Source organism: Canis lupus, chromosome 32 (genome assembly GCF_048164855.1).
Source record: "Canis lupus baileyi chromosome 32, mCanLup2.hap1, whole genome shotgun sequence".
Classification (NCBI taxonomy): Eukaryota; Metazoa; Chordata; class Mammalia; order Carnivora; family Canidae; genus Canis; species Canis lupus.
In genome coordinates this window covers 42,574,561-42,587,535 of record NC_132869.1, presented here as the reverse complement: position 1 = coordinate 42,587,535, position 12,975 = coordinate 42,574,561, and the positions used below count along the sequence as shown (strand labels likewise).

The 12,975-nt window shown below is 34.1% G+C and overlaps 1 protein-coding gene across 45 annotated transcripts in view; it reads right to left on the bottom strand.

The window, feature by feature from the left end:
• PEAK1 (pseudopodium enriched atypical kinase 1) overlaps nucleotides 1–12,975 on the bottom strand; it is a 294,889-nt gene that overhangs the window by 101,232 nt on the left and 180,682 nt on the right. For 5 of the 45 annotated variants that reach the window (XM_072809791.1, XM_072809790.1, XM_072809804.1 and 2 more), the window contains one exon: nucleotides 789–861. The exons of the other annotated variants lie outside the window; for them this stretch is intronic. The gene's annotated coding sequence lies outside the window, so the exon portion shown is untranslated. The remainder of the gene's footprint in view (nucleotides 1–788; nucleotides 862–12,975) is intronic. 45 annotated transcript variants of the gene reach the window in all.

Below are 12,975 nucleotides of genomic sequence, written 5' to 3'. Positions count from 1 at the left end.
TTACTACTAAAAAAAGAGTAATTCACAAGGAAGTTAAATGATTTGGTTCATCATCAATATGCAGCCAGTTCACATCAGAGATGGATTTTCTATTTCCTGGGTAGAAAGCTTTTGGGTTTTCTACTTCCAAATCTGTGCTATTTTGTTAAAGTAGGAATCCGTAATATGGCCCATGGGTCACATCTAGACAGCCAACTGTCTTTTTGTAAATAAAGTTTTATTGGACACAGGAATACCCATAATTTGCTTATTTTCTACAGCTGCTTTCCTTCTACAAAGGCACAACTGAATAGTGGCAATAGACTGGGCCACCAAAAGAGGTGTTAGGTGGCTGAGCTAGGAGTTTAGGTCTGGCTTCTCAGTCTCTAAAATTCTCTTTTTGTTACTTTTCCTACATTTTATAACATTTTCAGATTCAATTATCTCTTTTGTATACTTCATATAGCACTATGTGTCTCAGTGGAGTACATGTTCAAAAATGTTGGATTCAAAGCTGTTTTTGAGAAAATTAAAAACTGGTCTTCCTTCAGGTACTTTCCATGAGGGAAGTGGAGTAGCCCTAAGTTTGGACAAAAAGATAAATCAGGCTCCTAAAGATTTTACAAATGGCAATTTTGCCATTTATACAAGTCTGTCCCCTAGATTGTGTGGATTTTCCCTGGACTCGACAATACAGAATACAGGCATATCTGAGACTCATGAGAGAATCTGATTAAAAATTGATTAAATACAGTTTATTCTAAAAGTCTGCTTGCTGCTATCTGACAGAAGTCAAATATTTCAGTTACCTGTTCCTTTTGGTAAACTCTCAACTTGTGTGCAGATCATCAAACAAACCAGGGCAATGTTATCCCAAAAGTCCTGTGAAAAGGTCATCAATGAATTCAAATTTAATGTTATACATCTGGCTTTTTATAGAAAATAATATGAGAAACATCTAATCAGAGAACATTTTTAGTTCTTTTACAAAGTACCAAACTGAGTTATTTCAGTTGTCCCAGTGTCCCTTCATCTAATATCTCCTAGAGTTTAGTGCTAGCAAAAATAATTTTTTTCATTCATCAGCAATGAGATACTTTTTTTTTTTGTTAATGAGACACTTTTTAAAGGAACACATAAACTTGGAATCTGGGGTGGGGGAGGAATTCATTTGTTGTTTAAAGGAAACTGCGAGAGATCATAATTCCCTATGCTGAATGTATTTCTGAAGTATACATTTGCAGTAAAAAAAAAAAAAACAGTCTGAAATCTAATTAATTGGAACCCTTCATTAAATGGAATGATGCTTTCTATCCACTGCTTTTGAGAGAAAAAAATAAATAGCAAGATAAGCAAAAATTAGGCTTTGGAGAATCCAAGATAAAATTAGAAATAATCCCTGCCCCCAAAGAAATAAGACTAGCAGGGGAGTTGAAATATACAAAATGACAACATGAAAACAGCATCCTAAGAGTTAGAATTCTGGGAGTTCAAGGAGTGAAATAGTGCTTCCAACAGAAAGAATAAAGGAAGTTTTTATAAATAGGTGGCAAAACCTAGGCTTAAGGGATGAATAGGATTTATTTTTCTTTCTTCTTAAAGGCATTATTTGCAACAGTAAAATCAACCAATTTTAAATGTACCGTATGATCATTTTTGTAAATTGCATACAACTGTGTAATCGCTACAATGAAGATACAGATCTCAAAAAAGTTCTCTGTCGCACTTTTGCACTTGCTCCTTTCCCAACTCCTGGCCCCCAAAACTTGCTTTTAGTCACTATAGATATTTCTTTTCTAGAATCTCACATAAATGGAATCATACAGTATGTGGTACACTTGAAACTTGAGCAACACAGGGGTTAGGGGAGCAGACACCCCATGCAGTCTAAAATCTGCATATAACTTTGGATTCCCTGAAACGTTACTGCTAATAGCATACGGCTGATCAGAAGGCTTACCGATAACATATGTATTTTGTTCTTGGTACGTTATATATATTATATATTGTATTCTTCTTACAATAAGGTAAGCTAGAGAAAAGGTTATGAAGAAAATCATAAGGAGGGACGCCTGGGTCTGTGCCTCTCTCTGTGCCTGTGTCTCTGCCTCTCTCTGTGCATCTTATGAATAAATAAGTAAAATCTAAATATATATATATATATATTTTAAAAAGAAAATCATAAGGAAAAGAACAAATATTTATAGTATTTATTGTAAAAAAATTGCATATAAGTGGACCTTCCCAGTTTAATCCTGCGCTCTTCAAAGTCAATCCTGTGTTTATGTTTGATTCTCTCACTCAGCACATTGTTTTTGAGATTCATTCAAGTTATTCTGTATATTACTATTTGGTTCCTTTTTATTGCAAGTAGGATTCCATGGAATGGATATAAGACAATTTGTTTATTTGCTCACCAGAATAATGCTATTAGAAACACTTGAACACACTTTCGGGTGGGCATGTATTTCCATTTTACTTGGGTTAATTCCTTAAAGTGGCATTGCTAGGTCTGACCGTGAACGTGTAACTTTGTATGGCGCTGCCATATCGTTCTCAAAATGGTTATGCGAACGTGCTGATGTGCACCCACTAGCGATGCATGATAGGTCTAGCTGCTCCACAACTTCATCAACACTTGGCATTATTGGTCTTTTTCTGTTACATGTGCATTTGTCAGATAGGTGATAAGGAGCTCTCCACAGGCTTAATAACCATTCATACATCTACTGTAAACCATCTCCTCTGGTCATTTGTCCATTTTAAAATTGAGTTGTTTGTCTTGAGTTGTAAAAGTTCTTTATGTATGCTGGATAGGTAATAAGTCCTTCATCAAATATATATTTTGCAAAAATATTCTTGTAGTCTTTGGCTTGCCTTTTTGTTTAAAGCATCTTACAAAAGCAAGTTTCTAATTCTGATAAAGAACATTTTATCAATATTTTCTTTTAGTTTTGCTTTTGATATTCTTTTAAAGAAACCTCTGCCTAGGGATCCCTGGGTGGCGCAGCGGTTTAGCGCCTGCCTTTGGCCCGGGGCGCGATCCTGGAGACCCGGGATCGAATCCCACGTCGGGCTCCCGGTGCATGGAGCCTGCTTCTCCCTCTGCCTGTGTCTCTGCCTCTCTCTCTCTCTGTGACTATCATAAATAAATAAAAATTAAAAAAAAAATTTAAAAAAAAAAAAAAAGAAACCTCTGCCTAACCCATGTTACAGAGATTTTTTTTTCCTATGGTTTCCTCTAGAAGTTAATTAGCTTTACCTTTTACATTGTAGGTTTACGATTTATTTTAAGGCCAATTTTAAGTATGGTTTGAGGTTAAGGTTCATTTCAGCCCATACAAATGTACATTTGTTTGGCACTATTTCTTGAAAAGACTTCTCCATTGAATTACCTTGGCAATTTTGTTAAAGAATCAATTTATCATATGTGTGTGGATCTATTTCTGGATTCTTATTCTGGTCCATTGATCTATCATTTTGTCATGATCAGACTGTCTTGATTACTATAGGTGTTACAGCAAATCTTGAAATCAAGCAGTTTAAATCCTCCAACTTTATACTTTATCAAAACTGTGATACTTATTTTAGATTCTTTACCTATTTCTATAAATTTTAAAGCCACTTTGTCAATATCTTCAAAAAAGCCTGCTGGAATCTGACTGAAATTACATTGAATTTATAAGTCTATTTGGGGAAGAATGACATCTTAACAATATTTAGTCTTCTGATTCATAAGCACAGTATACTGTATTTATTGAGATCTTTAGTTTCCCACTGCATATTTTGCAATTTTTGGTGTAGACATCTTTAATATTTTTTGTTAAATTTATCCCAAATATCTTGTTTCCTTATGTTACTGTAAATGGAATTAGTTTTAAATCTTTATTTTCTAATTGTGTACTGCTAGTACATGGAAAGAAATTGATTTTTGTATATTTATGGATTTAGTTTATTTTTTAAGGATTTTATTTACTTATTCATGAGAGATACAGAGAGAGAGAGAGGCAGAGACATAGGCAGAGGGAGAAGCAGACTCCCCCGCAAGAAGCCTGATGTGGAACTCGATCCTGGACCCTGGGATTATGCCCTGAGCCACAGGCAGATGCTCAACCGCTGAGCCACCCAGGTGTCCCAACATAGTTACTTAATTTATTTTATTTTATTTTATTTTTAAAACTTTTTAAAAATAAACTTAAAATCTTACTAAATTTATTTATTTAAAAAAAATTCATGTGGTTTTTCTACCTACCTGATAGTAAGGCCAGTTTTGAGTCTTCTTTTCCAATCTGTATGCTTTTAATTAATTCACTTTCTACTTTATCACACTGGTAAGATTTCTAGAAAATCATTATGAAAATGGTGACAGGGAAATCTGGGTGGCTCAACAGTTGAGCGTCTTGGCTCAGGGTGTGATCCCGGGGTCTGGGATTGAGTGCCACATTGGGCTCCCCATAGGGAACCTGCTTCTCTCTCTGCCTATGTCTCTGCCTCTCTCATGAATAAATAAAATCTTAAAAAAAAAAAACAAAAAGAAACAAAAAAAAGAAAATGGTGACAGAGGACATCCTTGCCTTGTTCCTGATCTTAGGTAGACAGCACTAAGCCATCCATCGTCAAATATGATGCTTATCTGTAAGGTGGGCTTTTTTTTTTTTTTTTTTGGTTGTATGTTGTTTTTTGGTAGATAACCTCAAACAGACTGAGAAAATTTTCTTCTAATACTACTTTGATAAACATTTTTATCATGAAAAATGATAATTTTTTTGTATTGAATTTTGTCAAATGTTCTCTCTGAATTTATTGAAATGATTTTTTTTCCTACATTGTATTAAAATGGTGAATTATATTGATGGGACTGACAGATGTTAAACCAACCTTACATTCCTAGGACAACTATACTACCCATTTAAAAAAAAATGTAGTATTCAATTAGCTAGTATTTTGTAAGATATTATGCATCTATTTTCCTAAGGAATATAGTTCCCTTTTCTTCTATTTCTGTCTGATTTTGGAATTAGGGTTAACACTGTCCTCATAAAATATATAGGAAAGTATTTCTTCCTTATCTATTTTCTGAAATAGTTTTCGTAATATTAATTTTTTTTCCTTAAAACATTTGATGCAATTCACCAGTAAAGCTACCTAGCCCTGGGAGATTTTAAATCACTAATGACATTTCTTTAATTGTTATATAAGTAGTTCCAAGCTTTCTATTTCATTTTGGACCAGTTTTGGAGGTTTAGGTCTTTAGGTTATCAAACTTATTGCATAAAGTTTCTTATAATATTCCCTTATTATCCTTTTAATGTCAGAAGTGTCTAGAATCATGTCCCTTCTTTTATTTCCAATATTGCTGACTTGGATCTTCTCTAATGACTTTTCCCCCCAAAGCATCAGCTTTGGATTTCATTGGTTTTTCCTCTACATATTTTTTTTCAATTTAATTGATTTCTCCTGTCATTTCCTTGTTCTTATTTTGTTTAGTTTATTTTTCCTTTTTTTTTTTACTTTTTTAAAGTATAAGTTAAGATGGGTGTTTGGTACACTTACTCTAAGAAGGGCCTTGGGTGTTTGGTACACTTACTCTAAGAAGGGCCAGGTAATAAAGACCATATGATTTCTGGATACAACTCTGCCATTAGAATGGGAAAGCAACCATAGACAATACGTAAACAAATGAACATGATTGTGTGGCCACTCCTGAAAAACATTATTTATAAAAACAAAAGAGCAGTTGGATTTGGCCCACAGGACATAGTTTGTTGACCTCTGGCTTAGACTTTTGAATTGATGAAATCTAGCTTATTAATTTCTTTAAAAATATTTTGTGCTTTCTGTATCCAATTTAAGAAGTCTTCAACAAACCAAAGGTCACTAAAATGTTCCTTTATGTTTTATATTTTTAGCTTTTATATTTAGTCTTATAATCCATTTTGAGTTAATTGTTTTACATAGTATGAGGTAGGAGCTGAGGCTTTTTTCTTTCTTTGTGCATAGCTGTCCACTTCTTCTAGAAACATTTGTTGAAAAGCTTCTCTTGTGCCCAATGAATTGCCTTGGAACTTTTGTTTTTTAAGAAAATCAATTAACCATATAGGAGTGGGAATAAGGCTGCAGCCTTTATTCTTTTCCACTGATCTACCTGTATCTTTTTACATGGTATCACACTGCCTTGATTACTGTAGGCTGTATTAAGTGTGGAAATCAGGCAGTCTAAGTCCTCCAACTCTGTTCTTTTGCAATGTTTTTTGGCTCTTCAAGTCTCACTATAAATTTTATTTTACTTTATTTTATTTTTTTTAAATTTTTTTATTTTATTTTATTTATTTATGATAGGCACACAGTGAGAGAGAGAGAGGCAGAGACACAGGCAGAGGGAGAAGCAGGCTCCATGCACCGGGAGCCCGACGTGGGATTCGATCCCGGGTCTCCAGGATCGCGCCCTGGGCCAAAGGCAGGCGCTAAACCGCTGCGCCACCCAGGGATCCCCTCACTACAAATTTTAGATCAGCTTGTCAAATAGATCATCAATCTGAGACCTTTCTTCTTGCATAATATAGGCATTTAAAGCTAAACATTTCCCTCTATACACCACATTGGCTGCAGCCCACAAATTCTTATAAGTTGTATCAATTTAAAATATTTTAAAATTTCTCTTGTAATTTCTTCTTTGACTTAATGTTCATTTATGTGTTTTTCTGATTATCTTATTCATTTCTAATTAAATTTATTTTTTTATATTTTATTTATTTATTTGATATATAGAGAGACAGCACAAGCAGGAGGAGTGGCAGGCAGAAGCAGAATTCCTGCTGAGCCTGATGTGGGGCTTGATCTCAGCACTCTGGGATCATGACCTGAGCTAAAGGCAGACACTTAACTGACTGAGCCACCCAGGTGCCCCTAATTAAATTTCACTGTGATCAGATAACTCTGTAGTTCCAACCTTTCCAAATAGGAGATTTGGCTTTTGGTGCAGATTGCTTTGGTAAACATACCATGTGCACCTGAAATAGTGCATTGCTACTATTTGGTATAACATCCTATGAAAGCAATTAAGACTAGGTAGTTGACAGTATTCATCATATAACCTATTTGTGTGCTGGATTTTTTTCTTTTGTCTAGTTCCATCAATTGATGAAAAGTTGGTACTAAAGTCAACTATGATTGTACCTTGTCTATTTTGCCCTAGAATTCTGTTGATTTTTGCTTCATGTATTTTGAAGCATTGCTATTGTTTACAAACATATTTATGTTTGTTTTACGTACCTGTTGAATTTCAGCTTAATTTTCCTTTTGGATTTTTAGCTATTACATTTTGCATTATTCTTAATAGCAATTGTACCCAGGGATTATATATCCATGTTTTCATAATTCATTTATATATAGTTAGTAATGGACTATTTCACATAAACTATAGAAGACTTGCAATCTTCTAGGCCTATATGTCCCTCTACATACATCACAAACCCTGCAAGAAAATGTTGTAATTTTAGTTTTCAATGGTCACAGTCTATAAAGAAATTAAGAGGAAAAAAGTAAAAAAAAAAAAAAAAAAAGTCTTTTATACTTCTCTAGATATTTAGAATATCTGATATCCTTTATTCTTTACTGAATATTCAAATTTCCATCAAAAACCATTTATCTTCAGACCGAAGGAGTCCTTTACACCACATTTCTTGTGGTGCAGGTCTTATGGTAAAAAGTTCTGTTTTATTTTATCCAAAAATATATTTTGTCTCCATTCATTTTGTTTTATTGTGGTAGAATTAACAACATTATATTCGTTTCAGATATACAATGTAACGATTTGATATTTGTATCTTTGCAAAATGATCATAATGAAAAGTCCACCCTTCATTACTGATTAATATATTTGCTGGGTATAGAATACTAGATTGACAAGTTTCTTTAGCACTTTATAGATGTTATTCTCTCTTCTGTCCTCAATGGTTTCCGATGAGAAGCTAACTATTTTATACCATCTAACAGATCTTTGATGCTTTGTACATTTTCCCGCTAATCTTTTTTTCCCTTGCTTTTGTCTTAGATAACTAATATTGATCTGTTTGAGATGACTTCCTCTTTTTATGTCCACTTACCTATTAAGTCCATCCAGTGAATTTTTCATTTCAAAAATATATTTTTTAGTTCTAGAACTTCAATTTGATCTTTTTGTTTTTTCTATTCTCTGCCAAGACTTCCCATTTCTCTGCTGAGATTTTCATGTACTGAAAATATGTTTTGTTTTACTTCACTGATGATAGTTATAACAGCTGGTTTAAAATTCTTATATGTAAATTCCAACACTTGGTTCACTCAAATAAGAATGTGTTCTATTTTCTTGGTTCTTTGTATATCAAGTTAATTTGGGATTGTATCACGAGTTGTAGAGAGTCTAGATTCTGTTATTTTTAATGAGTATTGTTTCCTTTGTTTTAGGAGATCATTCTCCTAGCTAATCTCTATAAACTTTTTCTTGTGCAGATCTTTTATTTTTAGTTAGGCTGCTCTGAGTCTATTCTGGGCACATATGATTGAAAGGTGAGTCACAGATACAGGAAGACAAAAATCTAGAGATTTCTTGTCTAACTCCTCCCCTTGCAAGCTACACTCTCTTTGGCATTCCCAGTTTCCTAGTTTCTCATTTCTGGTTTACCAGACCAGAAGGCATTAAATTTTTCTATGTCTGCACCATTGCTACCCATTTCACAATGTATAGACTGCATTTAGTCCCTGGCTGAATGGGACTTATTTGTATATTCCTCATTTCCCTCCTTCAAGTGAATATAAATTATTTCTGAGGGTGGTACAAAGAAAGAAATGTACTGCATCCTAAGCTATTCAAGGAAAGGTATGAAGGTATGAAAGCAAACAGTTAAACACAATGAGGTGGGAAATAATGCTGTAATACTGTTAGGATTAAATTATGTAAATTATTGAATGCTAGCTAGGCCTGAGTATGGCCAATAAATTTTAGGTGCAAGAATATAATCATATCTATATTTTAGATTAAGATCAATATATCTGTGCGATTTAAAATGAACTACAATATGGAAAATGAATGGAGGTAGGGAGATTAGTTAGGAGGCAGTCCTAGTAGTGCAAGTAGATGGCAAAGAGGTCTTAACTGGATGAGTGGCAGATGATATAAAAAGGAAAATTTAGAAGTGAGATGATTTAGGAAATGATGAATGATCCCCAAATTCTTTAACAATCAGAAATATCACAAAAAGATTAAATTTTATTGTTACCAGACAGGAAGTATAGCTTTTCATTATTTATTTAATAGGGAAGATCACAATGAAAGCAAATCATTGTAACATTATTTCTCTAGACATATGATCCAGGTTTAACTGGTGAGTGACAAACATGGGCTCTGGTATCAGATACCATATAGTAGGCATCCTTTAATCATGATATACATGTACTGGTGGGAAATGAAAATCAACCTTATTTCCAAACTACTTCCCAGTAGGGTGTAAAAAAGCTGTCATTTATCCAAGGTTAATCCCAGTACTTTCTCTGTTACAATCTCATCAACACTTTTATACCCAAAGAGCCTGTACTGAAGACTGAAAAAGACTGAAATATCTACTTGATTTGAGAAACTATAAAAACTAAGAGGGCTTTCAAAAACCATCACTACCATAAGGAACAAAACTCCGACTAAATCAATACATAAAAGCACCTAAAAAGAACTCTTATCTTTAGGGGTTCTGGTTGGCTCTGTTGGAAGAACATTCAACTCTTGATCTCAGGGTTGTGAATTCGAGTCCCATATTGGGTGTAAAAAATAGATTACTAAAAAAAAAAATTAAATAAAACCAAAAAGTACTCTTCATCTTCAAAGCACTTTACCCTCATTAACTAATTAACAATAAAGACTCTGAAGTCAGTAGATCCACAAATTTATAAATTTATATAGAAAAATTCAATCATTAATAAGCAATACTTTGGGATCCCTGGGTGGCGCAGCGGTTTAGCGCCTGCCTTTGGCCCAGGGCGCGATCCTGGAGACCCAGGATCAAATCCCACATCGGGCTCCTGGTGCATGGAGCCTGCTTCTCCCTCTGCCTATGTCTCTGCCTCTCTCTCTCTCTCTCTCTCTCTCTGTGACTATCATAAATAAATAAAAATTAAAAAAAAAAATTTAAAAAAAAAAAAATAAGCAATACTTTAACATTATTATAATTCCTAATTTTCTTTTTGACTATATGCAAATATTTTTCTTATATATTGAGAATAGAGTGCAGACATCAATAGTCCCTATCTCTTCCACAACAAGAATAAATGCTTTTATACATGGTAGCTTATATTTAAGTATGATAAAAGCAAAATAACTGGGCCTTTATTTTCCCAAAGGGCAGTAGGAGGAAGAAAAAGTAACCAAGATTAATAGGAAAAATTGTAAAAGCAGGGCTCCTTGGTGAAAAGTAAAGCAGTTGAAATTCTTCATGAGAAATCTGGTAAAAGATGATGAAAATCTTAGTAAAATTTGGTTTTAGAGAGTTAACAAAAATGTACTGAGATTTGTTTGATTTGAAATTATAACTTTTACTCAGAAGCTTCAAGATAGCAGGACAAATGTGATCTCTTTAAAAACCTGCAATTCTGTTGCTTATTACCACTTCAAATATGGTACTTGAAGAGGGAGTACTTCCCTTTTACTAGAATACTTCCCTTTTATTAATGTTTGACTAGTGTTGACAGGTATATGAGAAATTCACCTGAAACTCAGCAAAAATAATTATTATATGCTACCTCACTAAACTTCATAGAAATTCAAATTAAAACAATTGAGAGGGACACCTGGGTGGCTCAGCAGTTGAGCCTCTGCTCAGGGCATGGTCCTGGAGTCCATGGCTCCCTGCCATGGATCGAGTCCCACATCGGGCTCCCTGCATGGAGCCTGCTTCTCTCTCTGCCTGTGTCTTTGCCTCTCTCTCTGTGTTTCTTATAAATAAATAAATAAAACCACTTAAAAAATTGAGAAACCAGTTAATCATCTATCAAATTGCTCTAAAATGGAAAAATATGTCCATGTCTAGCAATTGGCTAGGTGATTGGGTATTTTATACAGTACCAAAAAAAAGTACAAGTTTTCTCAAGTGTGATGAGGCATATATAAAACATCCCTAAATACAAAGAAACAAAATACAGTAGAAAAACTTTCATGTCTTTTGATCTTACAATTAAGTTCTAAGAATTTGCCTTAAAGGAAGCAATGATATGTTCAATGTTTAATTTATATGCAGAAATAATTTTCCACAGGGTGTTCAGTACAGTGTTACTTCTAATAGGGAAATGAGAGACAACATAAATGTTCCATTGATAACTTAAGAGAAGATAGCAATATGACAGACTATTATACAGTTATTGAAATGGAGATGTTCCTTAATGATGTCAAAAAATGTTCCTAAGACAAATCAAGAAACAGAGATTTAGTTACAGAGAATAAACTGAGGATTACCAGCAGGAAGGGGACGGGGGAATGGGTGAAATAGGTGATGGGGATTAAGGAGTGCACTTGCGATGAGCACTGGGTGATGTATGGAAGTGTTGAATCACTATATTGTACACCTGAAACTAACACAGCACTGTATGTTAACTGGAATTAAAATAAAAACTGAAAAAAAAGTTTGTAAAATATAACTAGGTTTAAAAAGAATAAAAACTACATATAGAATCCCAGTTTTGCCAAAAATAATGCACATATAATCCTAATTAAACAAATTAAAGACTAATAACAAAATGCTACATGAAAATGTATATATCACAAATTTTCTACTATAAGCGTATTTCATTCAGCATCACCTTCATAATAAGATTGCATTTAGTTACTAAAAAAACAGCCACATATGCCCCTACCCACATGCAGTGCACTCTAGATACTGTGGCCCTAATGGTATACATGAACCTTCTGCTCTGTCACTGCAGTTCTGAATGAGTCCCTCAAAGATCATTCTGAGTATCTATCACATGGTCAGTCACCTGAGAGTGAATACATCAAACTGTCATGAGTTTGGGGACCCAAATGATTGCCCTCTACTGCAGACCAATACTAAACGTGTGTCCTAGGCAAGATTAGTTCTCTAGAGGTGAGAAGCTGGTGCATTAACCAGGTTTTATATTAAATGTCTTCATCATTTGCGAGCAGCCAGATGGTTGGTAATATGTGTAGATATTTTGAAACATAGGCTGGCTGATTTCAATTAGCTTTGAAGTGAGACAAATGATATTGAGGATCTATATTGCTAAGCCCAGGGGTACTAAGAGAATATTTTCTTACAGATGAATACCCCATCAGCTAGTGCTCCTGATTATATAATACAGCTAATACGTTATTCCGGAACACATTTGCTATTGGAAAGAATCTCTGTTATAAAGCACCTAACTGGGCAAACATTTTATGGCCAAGATTGGGAAACTGGCTAATGTGAGTGAGGAAAAGGAAACTAAAGAAACAAAAAAACAAAAAACGAACAAGAACAACAACAAAAAAAAACAGACACCAATATAGCCTATATGTTTGTGTTTCAGAATACACCAAGTTTTGTAAAGGATTTTGGCAGCAAATAAAAATATTTCTATGGTAAATTGCAGTCATTTGGGGCCAAATCAAAGGCTCTGCCTGAAAAGATTAGTAGCTGAACAAGTGTTGGCTTTTTTCAGGCTTGGCAGGCAATGCCAACTTTATGTCATGTTCCTCAAGGTACCAGCTGTGTTGTTCCTGATGATTCTCCTCTATACTGAGAGAAAGGACATAGTTGAGTCTGGAAAATGCCACTACTTGGGTATATCTTGACCTCAAAATCAGGTAAATAAGAATAAATGAATGATTAATTCCCTTATTCAAAATAAGGTTGAGAATCTAAAATTTAATTTCTTTTCTGAACCACAGAGATTCTAACAGACACTCAGAAGTGATTTGACTCCAAGTCTACCAAAGAAATCAAATGAATTATTTTTTAAAAACTGGAAGTCAAACAG